This window comes from Jaculus jaculus, chromosome 1, assembly GCF_020740685.1.
Source record: "Jaculus jaculus isolate mJacJac1 chromosome 1, mJacJac1.mat.Y.cur, whole genome shotgun sequence".
NCBI lineage: Eukaryota > Metazoa > Chordata > Mammalia > Rodentia > Dipodidae > Jaculus > Jaculus jaculus.
The window spans coordinates 97712398-97733658 of record NC_059102.1 but is presented as its reverse complement, the minus strand read 5'-3'; the positions used below and the strand labels follow the sequence as shown (position 1 = coordinate 97733658).

Sequence of the window (21261 nt, the reverse complement as noted above, 5' to 3'; positions counted from 1 at the left end):
GTTTATCATCCTCTGAAGTTTAAAATCCATGAATGGCAATACCATATAGATCTTGAGTAGATATTTAAAAGTTGTCTAACTACTTGTCTTTGTTAAACTGAATGCATACTACAAAGGTGACACAGGATTTGAAATGATGATTGGGAATAATAATAGATAATTGTCATTTGGAATGACAAAGATCACTGAGACATATGCTTAGTCAAGTTTGTGATGATAAAGCAGAGAAACATAATATAGAAAATTTAAATTTTCAGACAGAAATGCTCAGCAGTTCTAAGCTGTATTTAGAAGTTATTGTCTCCAGACTGGAGGATAAAAAGCACTGTCCATGGTGGGCAGGTAGTTTATTTGCTGCTTATGTATCTATAAAGTTCAGAAACAGTCCCAATATTGTACCCTAGGAAATGGAATCTTTAGGACCTAAGATTATTGATGTGAGTTCTCTACCAGGTGTTTTAGTCAAACATTTGTGGTATTAGTATTCTGACTAATTTTGAGCTACTAAAAGCAAAAATAAAATGAAGTTTTCTATTTTAATGAGCTCTTTTGCCCTGTAGTAATTTTAAAATATCAGTTTAATCAATAATATGTACAGTGCCAGTGCCTCTGGGCTTAAAAAATGTCAGTTGTTTAATTTTGAAAAATGGATATTGCTCTTCCCGTATTATCCGGTCAGGCATTTGTATTATATTACACTGAGCACAGAGACTTAGAGTGCACTGCAAATGTCTTCATCAATTATATCCAGAAGACATAAATCTTGGAGATCTTTCTGTGTAATGTCCAATTACTAGAACTTAGAGCTTAATTTCCACACTTCCTGCCCCACACAGGGCAACAAAATGACAGGAGGAAGAAAACTGAGCTATTAAAAACAGCCCAATTTATACTACCATAACTTTCTGCCTGTTAATTATCTCTCTCTCTCCCTCTACACACACACACACACACACACACACACACAGAGGTATAATTGTACAGGTGAATAAGCGACTATATATATATAATTTGCATATTGATAAGGAAATATGTGTGTCATAGGCTGATATGATTATACGCACAATTATATGAAGTAAAAGCAAATTCGAATAAGTACCTAAATGTTTTTTTCTATATCTAGGAATGATCTTTGGAAATTTGCACTTTCTTCATAAAATCTTGGGGGAACCAGGGATAAAATAAGGCATTTGGAAAGAAGAGAAAAATTTAAATTGATGCAAGAACATAAAAATATTTTAAAATCATTAGAAACCCAAGTTTATTTAAAAATTTGCATTATAAGTAAAATATGAATAAGTTTGATATGTACAGAAATGAGTTTTAAGCTGTAATGTCAAAATTTCATTTTTCTAAAAGAAGAGAAGAAAAAGCTTAATAATTTCTAATGTACATTTTAAAATGTTAAAGGTACAAGCATACAGTAAAATGTGTTGTTGGATCTCATGTAAGTTAAGGAAATAAATGAATATATGATGGGCACTTACTATGTGTCAGACACGCAGATCCTCCCATTTTGTGCCTGTAACAACTACAGGAGATTGGGCATGCTTATTATATAGCAGATGTTGCAGGAGACATTTATAATCATTCATGATAAAGCTTCATCATGTTCTACCTCAGATTTTTAACATGGATATAAATATATCATAAACAGGACTATTTCATTCAGAATACAGTTATTCAAAACTGGTTATATAGTAAGCATTTAAGAAAAATTTATAATAAGTCATGGTTAGTGGTTAACAAATCAACAATTTACAAGCAAATAATTGGAATGCAATGACATCATGGCAATTGTAGAGGCATGCATGAAATTGGTGGCAGAGAAAACAAAGTGAGCAATGTATTTATTGGCGAGGGTAGGATCAAGACTAACCTAAATGGAGTAAGAGAATTTAAACTGACTACCTAAACTCTGTTGAAGATTATGAAAAATTCTTATGAACTTAACCTGCAATAACAGTGAAAGTTAACTTCAGTAGAAAGAGCACAGTGCCACACTGAGCAGATGTCTGAGATGTATATACCCTGAGATAAGTATATAGTTCACAGGGGGATAAACAACTAAGCTCAAATCAATTAGATCATTTCGTTGTCTTGCGTATTGATGACTGCATGGAACCTTGAGAAAGGTTGTATAACATGAACTTCTGTTTAGCTTTGAATCCAGTGATAGCAAGAATAATGTATTGCTTTTAACATGAAGCACAGTGATAAACATTTGACTACATTAGGAACATTTAATGAATACAAAAGTACTTGAAATAAATTATACTGTGGGTAACCATGAGAAGGAATTTTTCCCCATCTCCAGGAACAGGCACGAGTAGTAGGGATATTCAAAAGTATTATTTTTAGCTATTCTCCATATTTTTTTTCTTTTTGAGACACGGTATCATATACCTAAGGCTGTCCCTGAGCTCACTATATAGCCAAGGATGATCTTGAACTTCTGATATTCCTGTTTACCCCCTCAGTTTTTAAGCTGCTGAGGGATTAAATACAGGTGTCAGAGATGTTAGACAAACACTAACAAGCAAACAAACCCCTAGACTCAAGTTCTCAGTTCATTTCATCAATTAATTTAATATTTTACATTAGTGAATACATATTCTGCCACTTTTAATTCAAGCATATTTCTGTTATCTGAGCAAAATATACATTGCTTTTCAATTATTATGTTTTTTAAATAAAAATCAATATATTAATGTATAAATTGTGCTTACTACTGGGGTTCGGTGTGCCCTAATCAATCACACTTGTATTAACCACCTCCACACCTTTGCCAGTCTACATTAATCACCCCTGTAATTCTAGATCAACATTACTTCCACATATAAGAGGGAACATATGATACATTTTCTCTCTCTATTTGTGGCTTGTTTAACTTTAGATATATGGAATAATCATAAACATTGCCTGTCAAATTCTGTGGGATTTCTTATTATGAAAGACATTCAACATCCCTTAAAGCTAATTAAATTTCCTTAATATAGCGAACTCATATTTTGTGAATTATTTTAAATATGTGTCAATGTGCTTATGGTCACTGAAGGTTTCCTAACATTTTATTAATTTCAAATAGTCTTGCTACAAATACAAAACAGCAACACTAGAGACTAAGGAGGACTGAAGCAGGATAAATGTCATGACGTGGGATAGCCTGTACTACAGATTGAGACCCTGTCCCAAACAAAAGCCCTTTACATAAGGGCTGAAGAGATGGCTCATTTAATTAAATGCCTACCATGCAAGCATGAAGACATGAGTGTTCCTGGCATCCACATAAATACTGGGACATGATGGCATGGAACTGTAATTTCAACACTGGCGAATAGGACACAGGAGGATCTCTTAAGCTTGCCAACCATCTACTCCAACCAATGCACACCAGATTTAACGTGAATAACTGTTTTAACAAATAAAGAAGAGAGAATTTCAATGAACACCCAATATTAACTTCTGGGCACACACATGGGTCCGTATACATCATATACATAGGAAAGCTCATATACACATACATGCATTTTATACTCATAGTGAATAGATAGATAGAGAGAGAGAGAGAGAGAGAGAGAGAGAGAGAGAGAGTGTGTGTAACATACATGCACATGTATAGAATTACTTTTTGAGGTAAGGTCTCACTCTAGCTCAGGCTGACCTGGAATTCAATATGTAGTTTCAGGGTGGTCTCGAGCTCATGGTGATCCTCCTACCTCTGCCTCCCAAGTGCTGGGATTAAAGGCATGCGACACCACACCTGGCAAGAATTACTCTTTTATGAGAGAAAGAGAATGAGAAAGAACTGGCACACTAGGGCATCATCAGACACATATACAACCTTGATCACATGTGCCACCTGTGTGCAAGTATCACCTTATGCATCTGGTTTACCTGGGTTCTGTGGGGGGGTGTCAAACCTGGGTCCTCAGGCTTTATAGGCAAGCGCCTTAACCGCTAAGCCATCTCTCCAGCCCTAGAATTACTTTTTTTAAAAAAAATTTTTCTTTAAAATATGTGTAATATTGCTCAAACTATACTCAATAAAGAATAATACTTCTGCAGACATGTGGCTGACTGGGGTATTGATTGTGGAACATCTAATTTTACCCTCCAAATGTGAGTCAGAAGCTCTAGCAATCAAGTATCCCTACTGCTGTTAAAGACCATTTCCAAATCACTCTGTATCTCTCTGCACCCTTCAGGCCAATTCTTCTAGGTAGATAATTTTGTATATATTTTCTAAAAGAAATGAACAAGACAAGGATTAATAGTATCCCAAAAGTCATGTGTTAACAAATACTCTATGGAAGACTCAAATTCATGGGGTATGGATATAAATTTTGTGTTCAAAATCACGACAGTTTCAGAAGTGACAGGAAGGGGGCTGGAGAGATTGCTTAGCAGATAGGTGCTTGCCTGTGAAACCTAAGGACCCCGGTTCAAAGCTCGATTCCCCAGGACCCACGTGAGCCAGATGCCCAAGGGGATGCACACATCTGGAGTTCCTTTGCAGTGGCTGGAGGGCCTGGTGCACCCATTCTGTCTCTGTCTCTCTCTCTCTCTCTCTCTCGCTCCTTGCCTCTTTCTCTCTCTGTCTCAAATAAATAAACAAAAAATTAATATTTAAAAAAAGAAGTGGCAGGAAGGAAATTTTCAGGAGGCCATTATAGAGTATCAAAAGTGCTCCCATTTAGAATGAAATATACATCCTGAAATGACATTTAAATTGGAAACTAAGAAGAGATAGAAATGTCTCAATAGGACATTGGGAGGGTGCTGCTTTAATAAAGCAACAGCCCAAGTGATAGAGGATGATACCTTCAGCAACAGATGGAATTTAGAAACATCACTTGTGACCCTATCAGACAATACTTTTTTTGGTTAGGGACTAATACGGAAATAAAAAAGAATTATCTCTAGAAGATAAGGGAAAGTGAATCAGGTGGGGGGGTATATGATTCCATTGTTATTGCATATCTTTCTGTTTGTCATGTAGATCATGGATTAGAAGGGCAGGAAGACAGAAGGCTAAAAGCTGAGGGCTGGTGTGGGTGTGGCAGTGATGTTGACAACTAGGTACATGAAGCAGGAATGCATCGGTGGAGATGACAGCAATGCAGCAGTGAACAGTCTAGGACATGGGTTTCTTGTTTAGACTTCTCATTTGAAATTTATTGCCTGATCCCACCGTTAGGACTGCTCTCTTGAATCATGGTATTTTCTCTCAAAGTTTCTCCATAGCAAAAGAACTTAATATGAATTTTTCACTAGTATAGCTTATTACATTACATGACTAACATAGAATCACACTTACATGAATTTTCATATAGGCAGTTGTAAATGGAAGACAGGTAATAGAACTCAAGGATTGATAGGAAAATTCTGGATGATGTTGAAGAAAAAGAAGTGTGAATTCAATGAAAAACATATGCTGGACCTAACTAGCCTATAAGGTTAGTGTGTTTGAAACTTGTACTTGAAATTTGCAGACCTGCAAAATCTTGTTTCCTTATTAATTACCTCATAAACCAAATACTTTTAATGCTGGTTTACTGTTTGTTTAGCATTCTACTAGGCACCGTGAATTTGTGGCACACTAAGCCTCAGACTTTCGGAACATTACAGGCTTATTATTTACCTTAAACTATTTATTTCACTTCCTGGGTTTATCTTTGTTTCAGATTTTTGTTTAAATGAGGCTAAGATGGATAACAATTAGTTTATGCAGGCTATTATAATGCCATAACGGATGTCTTTCAATCACACACAGCAAAGCAACTGCTACTAGTTCAATTTCTTAAGACCAGCACTTTTGTTTAAATCTCTTGTGTGCTATTAGGTTAGTTAATTCTGCTGAGCTTCCTTTTGAGGGTTTGTCCCTCTGCTTTTAAGGGAGAAGAAAAGTAATATCTTTGGGTTCGTGTAAGAATTAACTGAGTAAATAGGTATACTTAGAGCAATGTTTGACATGCAGAAAGCATTCAATAGCAATTATTTTAATTTTGTATGGTTCAAAATTGTAGTGGGTATATGTGTTTTTGTGCATAATATGGGCATATATTTTATAAAATGTGTTTTAAACCAAAGAAAGTTTGTGCACTTTTCAAAACCTTAAGCAGAATTAAAAAGTTTTAACTTGATTGACCTAATAAAAATGCAATAGTGTATCACTCTCACTTCTGGGTTTTAAAAAGATTAAAGCAAATAAAAATGCTGATACAGTTAGGCATGTGTCTCCTAAGAATGTAATGAACAAAAGAAAATGTGTGCCACCCAAGCAATTGAATAACATCCTCATGGTTCAGCTGGGAGTCACCAAACAAAGCAGTTTAAAACCAGGCAACTTGAAATAAAGAAGAATCAAAAATGCGTTCTCTCATACCTCCTTTTTTTTTCTATTGAAAAAGAGGCAATGTGCATGGCATACTAAAATATCATTCTGTGCAGCAAAAATGCATGATTGTCTTTAGGTATGTATCATGGCAGTGTGTTTTAAGTGGAATCTACAAAGAGATTCAATCAAGCAACACTGCCATTATTATTTGTTTTTAACTTGAAAAATATTTTCTTTAACATTAAAAAGTTTTAGTGTGCTATAGACTCAAGAATACTCAGTGGATATTTTTTGTTCTCTCTTCCCTATCTTTCTATTGCTGCAGCTAAGTATAGCTATGTTGCTATATTAAAATGATAAAAACCTATACTTTGATTCATAGTGTTAGAATAGCTATTTTGTGATATTGTTAAGAATATACAGGTATTTTGCTATACTAGAATTAAAAGTAAGGAAATGCCATATGCCTATTTATCTATCCTAATGAAAATAATTTCAAATAAAGTATTCCCAAGAATTATCATTTTATGACATCAATTTTTAAAAAATATATTGAAGAAATATCTCACTTTTTGAAATACTATAATAGTCAATACATAGAGGCATGCCTGTATGTGGGCACAAGGTAACTGGAGTCTAAAGGAAAAATATTATATTAAGTCACTTAGTTAGTTTTATATAAAAATACTTTGCAACCTCTAGAATTTGTTAACTTTCTAGTCTAGTATTAATTAGGGAAACAGATTGCTTTGCATTTAAAAAAAAACATTCTGTAAAGAAAAAGTGAAAAAAATAAAAGGAAAAGCTTTCTTCAGATGCATGAAATATTGATAATAAACCTTTAGATCACCTGGCTCTGGTCTACCAATTACAGGTTTACAGTCTTGTGGAGCACCATTATATTCAGTTTCACATTTATTCTCACTAGTATCATGACTATAGCCCTTTACTCCTAGTACTTTGAGAGTATGTGAAAAGTGAGATTATTATTGCATCAGTTTCTAATTATCATATAAGTAAGATAGCCATAACAATTTTATATAATTTTATTTTATTTAGGATGCATAAATTAAATAATGCCATTAAAATAATGAGAATCATATTTGGGTACATAGTGACCATGTTATTTCTCTTCTGCAATCTCTTCTATAAACAAGAAATAGAAGTCTGACAGAAGATGTAGTTGCTATGTAAAAACTCAGAACTCCTGTTCTTGTCAGTGCATAAGCCATCTCCCCAATATAGGACACAACATTCCTCCTGGGCAAAATCCAGCTGTCCAAACTGTGAATGCAGCTGCATGTGTAAGGCTGTGATCAGAAGGATGCTCCTTAGATGATGCAATGTTAACATTCATCTGGGAGAATCTCTCGAATGTATTGCTCAGAACTTTCCACCATGAGAATCTCCGCAGCATCATTAACTCTGTTTTATCCTCTGCTACTTTATAGCAATACAAAAAAAGAAAAGAAAAGAAAATTTCAGTAAATGAGGGAATCTGTTCTGTCAAAAGAAGCTATATAATAAATACTTGTTATGAAAAATGCTCTTCCTATTTTCTAACCTTGAATTAAAACATGAAGTTAACTGCATTATTTTGTAGAAAAAATGCTATAAATGGTTAACCTTTAATTTAAAGACAAGATTTTCTCTAAAGCATTTGCAAAGGTAGACATGTAAATTCATAAGTACAGCATATCAACCTAGAGAAAATAGCAATGCAAAAATATGTTTTTACCTTTAAAACATCAAGTAACACTAAATGCCAAAGAGGAATGTCATTTTTTCTTTTGTTTCCAAATATTCCTAAACATACCATCATAAAAATAAAGTATCTATTTGCTTCCATTTGAATAGCTATAAATAATTGCTTATCCTTGGAAATGATTACATATTTTGTATAAAAAAATCAAGAAAAATAATACAATTGCAGACTATTTAGAGTTTAAAAATGTAAGACACTCAAGGTTATCACACAGCAAGTCTATCAATCCTTTGAGCATTTCTTTCCTTCTTCTATACACAAGCCATATAATGCTTGTGAGATTATGTATTAATAGTATATTATGTGCAGTGGCTCATTGAGGCACAAGTACAATGTTAGTGACAATAGTCATCATTGGGACACAATGATGGGTTGGAGATATAATATAGACTGCTTTCACCTTAATGATGTCATATAAGAAAACTTTATTTTGTTATTTTATTTGACAAGCCCAGACTAACCTCTATCTCAGAAAACTCCTGCTTCAGCTTTCTCAGTATGTGGCCTGTGTCACCATACTCAGCTCTATGATATTTTAATTTTTGTTTGTGTTGTGTATGTGTGTGCATATGTGCATGTGTGTGTGTATACAGCAGAACCTCCTACCACTACAAACAGAATGTTAGATGCATGTACTACTTTTTGTGTCAGGCTTTATATGAGTGCTGGAGAATTGAACCCAGGCTGACAGACTTTGCAAGCAGGCACCTTTAATCACTGATCTATCTCCTTAGTCCCTGGTTCTATGATCTTCAAATTTGATCACCTAAAAGCTAATCCAAGTCTTTTTTTTTTAAATTTCTTATTTATTTATTTGAGAGTGATAGACACAGAGAGAAAGACAGATAGAGGGAGAGAGAGAGAATGGGTGCGCCAGGGCTTCCAGCCTCTGCAAACGAACTCCAGACGCGTGCGCCCCCTTGTGCATCTGGCTAATGTGGGACCTGGGGAACCGAGCCTCGAACCGGGGTCCTTAGGCTTCACTTAGGCAAGCGCTTAACCGCTAAGCCATCTCTCCAGCCCTTAATCCAAGTCTTTAAGACCACATTTTATGAATCTTAATCAAGAAAATTACTAAATTTTTTATCTAGTCAATCAATCAAAGAACCTAAATAGAGATCACAAACCTTCTATTTATTTTAAGTAGTATTATAATTAAAAAATAGTTATGTAGTAATATACATATAATAAGATAACATTTCAGTTAAGAATGTTTTCACATTCCAGCAACCTTTTCCAGAAAAATTTCATTTAATTGAATAGTATGGTTTTTTTAGTACTTCGTAATGTGGGATCTATTTTAGTGTCTTAGAAGACCCAGACAGACATAATTTTCATGACAATATTTTGAGTTTAACAAAAGGCATAACAGCAATAGAGATGGAGAGACTTTCTAAGTCAGTGTGTAGTGATTTTTCTTATGTTTATTTGCATATATTATCCTGAACATTGTGTTTTCACCTTCCATTGTTTACAGGAACTGAAGAGTGCCACCAGAGGATGGTGTCATGTGCTGTGGGTGCTTCTAAGCTTCTCTGTGGATTTTTAATCATATGAGGTAAATGCTGTTTGTTCTAATTGTATTTTCAAATTGAAATAAAGAATAATTATATTCCTTAATATTTGCATACCTTCATGGGAGAAAAATTGTAAGAGCCTCAGGGTGTGTTGAAATAGCCTGAAACACCATGTTTTCCCCATCCCTGCAGAGAATGAGTGTGCCCTCTTGGTCCCCACAATGAATACCAATTACAGCAGCAAAAACCCTCAGCCAAATAGAGGCAGGGGAGAGAGAGAGTCTATGTGTTCAGTTTTTTTTAAATTAAATTTTTACATTTATTGAGGAAAGTACAAAGCCAAGGAAAGACACCCACTTGGCTACAGATCCACATGGATGTCCTGGGAAAGCCATAGAGAGAAAAGAGAGAAAAAAAATTAAAGAGCTCCTGCCCTGGGTAGCTGGAAGGAATCAAGAACCAATGTGGAGAGTAAGGACTAGGGAGGTTAGGAGTCTGTCCCCTCAGATTATCCCAGACGACCTTTTTATATTAATAAAAGCCAGGGCTGGAGAGATTGCTTAGTGCTTAAGGTGCTTGCCGGAGAAGCCTAAGGACCCATGATCAACTCTCCAGATCCCACATAATCAAACACACAAAGGTGAGGCAAGCTCAAGGTTGCACATACCCACTTGCATGCCAATTCTCTCTCTCTAAAATAAAAATTAAGAAAAAAAAACTTGCATGCTTATACCAGAAAGACACAAAATTGCCTCTGCTTAATCATGTATTCAATTAAGTACTTGTTTAAGTACATTGTCATTCATAAATAACAGTCAACTGCTAGAATTCTCTATATTAAACATATTCTGCTAACATAATGTATATTCATTTAAAATATATTTTACTATTTATTTGAAATGAGAGGGGAAAAGAGAAAGAGAGAATATGAATATAGGTGTATCAGGACCTCTTGCCACTGCAAATGACCCCCAGATGCATGTACCACTTAGAGCATCTGTCTTTTTGTGGTTACTTGGGACTTGAATCCAGGCTGTTAGGCTGTGCAAGCAAGCACCTTTAACTACTGATCCATCTCTCAATCCCCAAGTTATTGTATATTCTGTATATATTTTGGATCATTTATATATTGTTCCTACTTGTTTAGTATAATTTTTCCCTTTAAGACACTATTTTAGCTTATACAATGGTTATAGTAAGGTTTGATGGCTGAAGGCATCTCGTTATCAGAGTAGAAATAGAGAGGTCTATAAACTAAATTTAATGTTAAAGCTGAGTTAATTCTGTGCTTTCTCCTCTCCATTACTACAAGTAGCCATTTATTTAGTGATAATTATGTTTCATATGGTGAACTCTCTTTTCCTGGAAACTTTTACCTATATTTCTACATTTTCTTTCTGTGTTTATGATCCTTCACTAACATCACTAGTTTGTGTATGCATGTGTTCAGTTTTTTGGATGGTTGAAGAAAACATTTGCAATTGTCGCCTTCTTGTGTCTATGTAAAGTTATAGAGAACAGAAGCTGGAGTACCTTATAGAGTAGGACAATAAAGCTTGGTAAAATTTTGGGGTGAGGTTGAGGAAATGACTCAGTGGACAAAGTGAGTATATGCAAGTACCTGAGTTCAGATTCCCAGCACCCATGTAACGCCCAGCACTGTAGCGTGACCATTTGTAATCCTAGCACTTGTACAGGAGACAAGAAGCAGGGACAGGAGAATTGCCTTGAAGCTCATGGGCTAACTACCCTGGTGATGTAGCTATATTCTAGTTGCTGGCACAAAGCACCCAACCAAAAACATTATGATAGTAGGAAAATTGGTTTATTTTGTCTTTCAAGATACCGGGGGATGCTCCATAATGGCAAGGAGGGCAGAAGCTGGACATTACCTTTGCCACAGTAGGTGGCAAGCAGCACAAGAGTGAGCCCACTCACAGTGGCAAGATAGGGCTAATAAACCATCTAGAGTCACCACAGCAACACACCTCCTCTAGCAAGCCTCCACCTCCCAAATGACCATCAGCTGAGAATCAAGCATTCAGATTATATGAGTTTATCAGGGACACTTATTTCAAACCACGACATCTGAAGAATGCAGTGATGAATAAAAAGTAAAGACCCCACTTCAAGAAAAGTGACAGGAAGGACTAATACAAGAAAATATGCTCTCACCTCCATACATGTGTCATGCCTTCACACACACACACACACACAGAGAGAGAGAGAGAGAGAGAGAGACAGCATTGTTGTGGTTGCTTATGTCTGTAATGCTAGTACCTTATAAACTGAGGCAAGAAAACTGTGAGTTTAAGGTCAGTAAGGGCTACAATAGTGAGAACTTGTAACATAAAGCTGAAAAACAAGGAGGAATGTCTCATTTAACTGGAGTAAAGTGAAACATGTGGAAAGCATTACTTGTACCCTTAAGAGGACAAAGAAATATAGCACACATACAAAATTTTCTTATGAAAAACTCTAGAAAGATAATATATCTAAGCTGCTTCTTCATATCTCAAATAATAGCTTGAAGGGAGTGATGGTATATGTGCAGATGCTCTATCCATGCTCAAATGGTGAATACACACATTAACACCCATACCATACCTTCACAGTCCAGTGTAGGATGGTGTGTTTGGTTCAGAAGAAATTGACACTCATAGAATGTGACTTAAAAGTGAACAAAAGAAGGGGGGTAGGAAGGAAGGCAGGAAGGAAGGAGGAGGGAGGGAGGGAGAAAGGGAGGAAGGATGGAAGGAAGGAGAAGGGGAGGGAAGGGAAAGGCATGGAAAGGGAAAGGAAAGGAAAATAAAAGAGGGAGGGAGAGAGGGAGAAAGGGGAGAGGAAGGAAGGAAGGAGGGAAGAAAGGAAGAAAAAAGGAGGGATGGAGGAAAGCAGGGCAAGGAAAGAAGGAAAGCAAATGAAAGAAGTTGATGTTCAGGCATAAAAATGGAGAAGCTATATGCAAGAATTCATTGAAATGGCCACATTTACATTAGAGGCATCATTGATGAAATGTAAATCTTAAACTGATTGAGGCCCACTACTCACATTTTACAAGGGTCTCTATTATGTTAGTTTGGATGAGGTAATAGAATTGACAGACATGAAGAAAATTAGGAAAAACTGCTAATTTGCTATGCACAAAACTGTCTATCATTGCAGAACGATTCCAATCACAAGACTATTTAATGGCACTTAAACTGTGATAAATTGGAAATGATTTGAAAAAACTGTGAGATGTAATTGCTTCTTTGAATATTTCTTAGAATATTCTTTCATAGTTCTTTTTGTAAGTATAAGTAATCTTGATAAATTAACCTTTTTTCCTGCTTGGATAATGTGAAGCTTTATCTCTGATTGTGAACTCAAAAACCTCCTATTTATTTTCCAATATCTTGATAGCATACAGTAAGGAGAAGATTATTTTCTGATATGTCGGGAGTGAAGCACAAATTATTCTATGAAATTATTAAATTACTTTGAAAATTAATATTTTTTGTGAAAGGAAATTTTAAAAATACAAAATCCATATGAAATTTTCTTCTGAATTGATAGATTTTGTTTCAACAAAACTTTGGAACATGTATGTAAAAGCAATGAAAACATAGATCATTTATCATCTGACTTCTTGTCCTAACAATTAAGTTCATTTTATTTCTCTGGCCATTGCCTTCCTCCTATAATGCTAACTTCTTTTCTTCTCACTACATAGCCACAACTTCATTTAAAAAGAAAAGGAAATTTTTAACTTTTTTGCCTTAATTTCAAGTACTGATTTATTTATATGCTATTTTATGGTGAGTCTTTAAGACAAATGAGCTATATTTTCTTCAAAATCATTGGCAAAGGCTTAATAATTTTATTTTTCATTTAAATAGTCTAGAATATTTTTAAATCCATGATTTCAGTTAAGAAATAGAAGTATTATAAAAATGGCAGAGATACTTTATGATTTAAACATGGGAACTAATTGTCACTAATGTAAAGGCCATTGTGCTAGTAGGATGTGGAAGACATTAACCTATACATAATTTATAGGAAAGAGGCTTATTTGATCCTTTTTGAGGTTCCATGTTTTCTTAATTGAAGGGAACCTTTGTTTAAAGAAATTTCATTTAAAAATTGGTGTAGTTGTTCTATTTTAGTTTTATCACATTATGATATATTTCCATTAACCTATAAAGTAAGATGTCATATAAAATGACTTCAAGATTCCTTTCTGCTCCATTAATTCTACGTATCTGGCATTATCTGTCTCAAGTAGGACAAAATATCTTATTAGTCATAATACTAGGTCCATAAATTTGTGGAAAGGCAGTAATAATATATCATTGCTTACCAAGTGATGCCACTGATACTTTGATAATAACTAATGAGGGAGGAAAGAATGACTGACAAACAACCATCACAGGCTTCATACTTTGTTATTTCAATGACTTTGAATTAGATCCCAACAATTATTTAGCTATCTTTGAGTAAAATTAGTAACATAAAGTTATATATTCCATATACACTTTATTATTTTTAATAATATATGGTTAAGCTAGAATACGATGTTGGCCTTTTAATCAGACTTCTGTTCTTATATTGAATAAAGTCAGAGTTTTCTTTTGCTCTAAACAATGTCTAGATATTGGTTTACAGTTTACTTTTTTGTAGTGTTCTGCATAGGTACATAGTACATAGGTTCATAGCCAGTGCAAATAATGTGTTCTCAATAGCATTTCAGCTTCTATTAGTAACTATACATGCTTTAAAGCCTAGGTCTATGTCCTTAATGAGTAGCAACAAATATGCATGGTGTGGTGCTTATCCAAGAATATACTCATCAAAAAGTCTTCCAGCCATTATTGATCAACAGTGTATTGCAGGCTGGAGGGATGGCTTAGTGGCTAAGCACTTGCCTGTGAAGCCTAAGGACCCCGGTTCGAGGCTCAATTTCCCAGGACCCACATTAGCCAGATGCACAAGGGGGCGCATGCATCTGGAGTTCATTTGCAGTGGCTGGAGGCCCTGGCGTGCCCATTCTCTCTCTCTGCCTCTTTCTTTCTCTCTCTCCCCCTCTTTCTCTCTCAAATAAATAAATAAAAATATTTTAAAAAAAACAGTGTACTTTCAAGATACCATGTTGAGCAAAGATTGCTCAAATTACATGAATCATTTTCATTCATCTCTATAGCTTCAGTGATATCAATAGCTTAAATGAGACTATTAATGTCTTTATGTTAACTCTAGAGAAATGCTTTTACTGAAAAACAACTTGAATCAATGTCATCAACTTATATTGATTTGTGTTATAGATGCTAGAAACCCATACTTGAATTTTCTGTAGTAATGTATTCATGGTGTGTTTCTCTCCATCCTTCATAGCATCTCTCCATTAAGGAGGCCATGGGAAATATTTTACTCCAGTTTCAACATTCAAATAGCAAAATTTCTTCTAACAAATGATTTCAAATGATTTATGATTCCATTGAGTCTTGAAATAGATTTATGTACATGTGTGTGAGGGTTTTTTTAGGAAGTATAGAAACACGTCTATAAAAAAAGAAGACTAATGACATTCATGGAGTAAAGCCTATCTCCTCTGGGACTAACTAGATACAGAATACACACACACACTCACACACACAGATACATATATATTTAATTTTTTTATTTGCAAGGCGAGAAAGAGAGAGAGAAAAGAAGAGAAGAGAAGGGAAGAGGAGGGGAGGGGAGGGGAGGGGAGGGGAGGGGAGGGGAGGGGAGAGGGGAGGGGAGGAGAGGAGAGGAGAGGAGAGGAGAGGAGAGGAGAGGAGAGGAGAGGAGAGGAGAGGAGAGGAGAGGAGAGGAGAGGAGAGGAGAGGAGAGGAGAGGAGAGGAGAGAAAAAGACAGAATGGGCATGCCTGGGCTTCCAGCTGCTGCAAATGAACTCAAGACACATGTGCTACTTTGAGCATCTGGCTTTACATGGGTACTGAGGAATTGAACCTGTGTTGTTAGGCTTTGTAGGCAAGCACCTTAATCACTGAGCCATCTCTTCAGCCCTGGATATAGTTTCTTTACTTAGATCAATAATATATGTGATGACATTGCCACACTATATTTCTTTTTAGTCCTTATAGTGGTATTGTGAAAAATAAGTATGATAATGTCAAGGTTATTGACATGCACAATTGGTAAATGATAACCATTGTCAATCTTAAAATGAGAAGTTCCCCCATATAATCTTTAACCCCTATCTTTCATCTTGATTTATTGAAACATATAATTTTTATTGAGTAGCAATTATGTTCACTTATTCATATGTAATATGAATTGATAAGATCCTTGTCATAGACCTTAGGTCCTAGCTGGGTAATATTGGTATAAAATTTATAAATAATAAAAACATGTGGAAATAATTACAGCTAAGCTTGAAGTAGAAAAAGTTGAAAACCCAAGGAGCTAATTTGAATTGGTCAGGAAGGCCTAAAATGATGTTTTATTTTAATCTGAGGCTTGAATAATGAAGTGGTTGGTATCTATACTATTTGTGCAATATATACAAGAAAAGTTTTCAAAGATGAGGAAAACAGATGTCACAGTGGAGAGATTTCATGGTGTTGTGTACTGACAACCCAGTGAAATACCATGCGTGGAGACATGGCTCTGTTCTCTTTTCAATCTCAGAGGCCAGGCTTTGCAGAGCGCACTTATGTGTCCTTCTAGCACACACTTCTCTTCATCTGATGCCTAAATGGTGAATGAAGTGAGCTCTTATTCCCGAGGTGTGGTAGTTTGAATAGATGTCCCCCAATTTGTTCAGGGTATTAATAATTTGTAGCTTAGATTGCAGCCACCTGGCTGGAGAAAATGTCACTGGTTGGATTTTAGGGTTCAGCCCTATGGTGTGGTGGTAGATTTGCAGTTCCAGTCTAAAGATATGCAAATTGCCTGGAGTTCATTATGTTTACTTGTTTGTGGTATGGCTTTTGGGTTTGGGCTTGTGGCTTTTCTTTCTCAGCTTGGACCTGTGAAAGCAGGTCAGCTTCTTCTGCCATTATAAAACTTCCCCTGAATCTGTAAGCTTCAATAAATAATCCCTTCCTCCATAACTGTTCCTGGCTTGATAGTTGCTTAAACATCCTGTGGTCTTAGGACCCAACAGTTGCCTTCAATGCACACTAGACATGGACAGGAACTAAAAACAAACAAACAACAACAACAAAAAACAAAAACAAAAACAAAAAAGCACTTAAAACATGTTTTAACTATTTCTGTGTTGTTATTACATACCCATTTGTATTTTAAGTGACCAATGTTTCCCTGAAGAAAGTTAAGAGGCTATTGAGAAATATTTTGGAGAATTGGACGAAAAGCTTAGTTTAGATGTTGGTATTCATCCTTTAAATGACCCTTCCCAGTATTCTGTTTCTGTTAAGAGCCAAATTGGTTTAATTGGGTTGTATTTGACTCATGCCATTCCCACAGGGCATGTAGGGCAGCTAATCAAAATGCAGTTGCCCCCTCACAGGCTACAACATGGTCAGTTTGTCACAAGAAACAGACTTGAGATGCATTTAGATGACATCCTTTGATCTGAGTGATTTAATCCCTTGTTGCAGTCATGTTCACATTGCTGGCAGGAAACACCTGGCCAAGAGGAGTTTATGGGGGAAAATAAAAGGTTTTATTTTGGTGGTAGGGGAAAATGATGTCATGAGCATAGGGTGGACATCACCTCCTAGCCAACATCAGGTAGACCACAGCAAAGGGAGAGAGTGACAAACACTGGCAAGGGGAAACTGGCTGTAATACCCAAAAGTCCACCCCAACAATACACTGCCTCCAGGAGGCTCCAGTTCCCAAATTGCCACCAGCTGGGAACCTAGCATTCAGAACACCTAAGTTTATGGGGGACACCGGAATCAGGCCACCACATCCCTAGACTATATTTATCTTCAGATTCTCCCAGATACAGAAGATAATAGGAAAACTTAGTGCATGTCTTATGAAACCTCACATTTCTATCTTTGACATACAGTTTTTTTTGTTAATAATTTGTACTTCAGTTCAGTAAGTACTAAGTAGTCTAAGGAAAGTACCCCTTTTTTGTCATTCAGATTTTGAGGTCCAATGAAGTGTGTCTTGTGAGCAGTCAGAAATGTAAATTGTGGTGGATCTTTCTCCAAAGTTTAAATGATATCAGACCACTAGGGAAAGAACAGAACATCATTTTTTAAGAGCATGTTTATTTATTATTTATTTGAGAGATTGTGAGAGACAGAAAGAAGCAGGGGAGGGGGAGAGGGACGGTGATACATGTGCCACCTTGTGCATCTGGCCTTATATGGGAACTGGGGGTAATACATGGGTCCTTGGGCTTTGCAGGCAAGTGTCTTAACAGCTGAGCCATCTCTGCAGCCCTCATAGAATATCATTTTTCATCCATATTCATTTAATAACTTTTATAACAGATTCTATGTGCCAGATATTGATGCATTTCACAATATCCATATAATCAATCCCAATGATAGGGCAAACACATAAATATTGTGATTGTCCTCATTTGGTAGAAAAGAAGTTAATGGCAAGTAATTAAATGATTTGTCCAAAGTTAGACTTTGAATAGGACATACGTCCTGGTAGGCACATTTTGAATCTTGGTCTCCAGCTAATGATGCTTGTTTGAGAAATTGAGGGAAGTTTAGGAGGTCAGGCCTGTGGGAAGAAGTAGATCACCATGCACATATCTTCAAAGAGTATTGTGGTAGTCTGAATAGATGGTCCTCAATATATTCAGTGTTACTTTGTAGTCTGCATCTGCAGCCACCTGACTGGAGGCAGTTACACTGGGGAGATCTTAAGGTGTGGTGGTGTGTTTGAGATTGTAATCTAAAGATATGCAAAATGTGCCTAGCTGGATTTCCTGAAATGTGTTGTGCTGTGTGGCCTTTTGGCTTTTAGGCTTGTGCTTCTCTCTCTCTGTGTTTAGTCTTGTGAAAACAGGCCAGCTTCTTCTGACATTATGGAACTTACCTAGGATCTGTAAGCTTCAATAAATGCCTTCCTCCCTAACTGTGCCTAGTCTAGAAGTTTATCTCAGCGAACCTGAAGCTTTCTGCTACACTCTTTTTCCTATTTATTCATTTTCTCTTCTTTTCTCTTTTCCCTTTACTCCCTCTACCCTCTCCTTTCTCTCCTGCCTGCCTACCCTAAGGTGAAAAGCTTTGCCTGACCATGTTTGGGCCCCCTCCCCTCGTCCCCCTCCTTTCTCTCTCTCTCTCTCTCCCTCTCTCTCTCTCCCCACACTGAGGTGAGAAATTATGCTCCATCATGTTCCCTTCACTACATCCTTTTGCTGTTCACCACCATGATATTCTACCTTATTTCAGCACCTCTTTCCCAAACACGGAACAGCCCATGACCAAAACTTCTTTCTGTGTTTGTTTTTATGTTACATTCTTATGAACCCAGTGTCATACACATGTTGGGAAAGTTCTGTGCCACTGAGCTACATCACTAGCACAAAATTGCTGCTTAAGAGTCTATATACAACAATGACAATTATGTGGTCATAGCAGAACCAAGAATGACCATTTTTGTGCTCTTATCAACTCTCTCATGGGAGGAAAAATAATGTAAGAGCCTGACAAAAAGATGATGAGTATGGAATTCTTATGCTTGCTTCTGGAAGTTTTTAGAGGATAATAAAAAAGCTTCAGTCCCTTTCTCCTGGAGACTAAATAGATTTACCACACTATCTAGATTTTCTTCTCAGAAAGGGATCTATACAAGATTAGACTCAGCAGGTCTCTGCCAAACCTATTTGCATTGAGCCTCCCTCTGGATTCCAATCATATTTTCCCCATGTTGCTTGACACCTGTCATCCTTGGAATCTCCTTATGACTCTCAGTGCATGCTCCACGAGCAATTTACAACAGTATTAATAGAGTTCAACTCCTAATTAATTTACCAATCAGCTGTCAGAGCCTGTGATCTTCTAGTTCACTGGTGAGTTCCCTATGGGAGAATCAGTATTTCTGAAGGCGCCTTTCCCATTATGCTGTGTGGTGTTACAACAGAGCACTAAGTTATGCTGCTTGTTCATGGCAAATATGCCATCCTCATGAGTGCCTTGATGACTCTGTTAAAAATACCTTCTGCCAACCTCCTCTCATTTTCATGAATACTATACCCCCACAGTGCAGCAAGATGTTCACAGAGCCACAAACTAAAAGCAGGGAAATAAGCATGTCTCAGTTATATATCTGGGCATTTTTCTCTTCAGACATTTTTTATTAACTTAAAAAACTCCACCCCCTTTGGCTCTTAAAAAAATAAAAATATAGCATTTTTTTTCTAATCTACCTCCTCTTATTTGACTTAATTGCCTTAAATTTCCCTGATATTTTACATGAAAATATTTATAGCTATTTACTTCCTGGGTTCCCACATTGCAATCAGATAAATATGTTTTATTTATTTATTTATTTTAATTTTCACATATGTGTATTGCCAGAGTCTCATTGCTGCAAACAAATGGGCTTTACATGGATGGCTATGGAATACAACACAGGCTGGGAGGTTTTGCAAGCAAGCACAATTGACCACTTCCTAAATGTATTTTAAAGAGTGCTTTTGATGTGGAACTTTAGGCAAAAATAGAAAGGAACTCTTATCACACATGGGATTTGCCTGGCTGATAAGGTAATACCACTGGTTGCAAGAAATTAGACTACTGAGAAAAAAGAAAAAGATCACATTTTTGGTCATGTGCACAGCTGCAGGGGCTGAGTAAAGTCATGGAATTGTTTTGGCCTGGGATATAGCTTAAAAGAGTATTTTCCTCTCATGGAAGTGTCATTGCCTTGAGGATCAGCTCATCCAGGAAGTTGTTATCTCCCTTCTACAAGTACCTCCATCCTGTAGTAACCACTGGACTTGGAGAAAACAGTGGACAACTGGAGAGAGCGCATATAGCTGTGGTAGAAGAGGACAGGTAACATGCTTTCAAAAGGTACCAGCTTAAGGTCCCAGGAGTTAGCTTATTTTTTTATGCTATTCCTAACAGTCACGTTCTTTCATTTACTTTATACTTGGCAATGTGATAGAAAAGGCGTCCTAGATTAATGATGCCTCTAGCTTTTAAAAATAAGTATTTGTGAAGAACATGTATACTATTAGTGTGATATAAGTCCAGAGTTAAGTTCTAAAAATGTACCTGTGCCCTTTGTCCCTATAGTTCCCTCATACAGTCTGTATTCAAGAAAAAAGTAAGCATAAAAGAAAATTAGTAGTAGTTATAGAATTATATAATTAGAGTTGTTTTATTTACTTGATAGAAATAGAAGGAGTGTGGAGAGAGAGAATCTGCATGCCACGACTTCTAGCTATTGCAAAAAAAAAAAAAAAAATCCAGATGCATGTGCCACCTTCTGTATCTGGCATTATGTGGATACTGGGGAATCAACCCTGGATCCTTTGGCTTTGTAGGCAAGTGCCTTACCCACTAAGCCATCTCTCCAGCCTCATGATTGTTATATTTGGAGCAATAGCAAAACAGCCAAAAACTCACATCCACAAGACAGCAATAACTTGATATTTTTCTCGCTTTCATTGGTCTTTGCATCAGTGAACAGGTACTTTTGGTGATCCTGAGCTTGACTA

The 21261-nt window shown here is 36.3% G+C and overlaps 1 protein-coding gene across 3 annotated transcripts in view; it reads left to right on the top strand.

The window, feature by feature from the left end:
• The window catches only part of Lingo2 (leucine rich repeat and Ig domain containing 2), a 1280444-nt gene that overhangs the window by 469655 nt on the left and 789528 nt on the right, over positions 1 to 21261 (top strand). For all 3 annotated transcript variants that reach the window (XM_045160274.1, XM_045160271.1, XM_045160280.1), the window contains one exon: positions 9583 to 9663. The gene's annotated coding sequence lies outside the window, so the exon portion shown is untranslated. The remainder of the gene's footprint in view (positions 1 to 9582; positions 9664 to 21261) is intronic.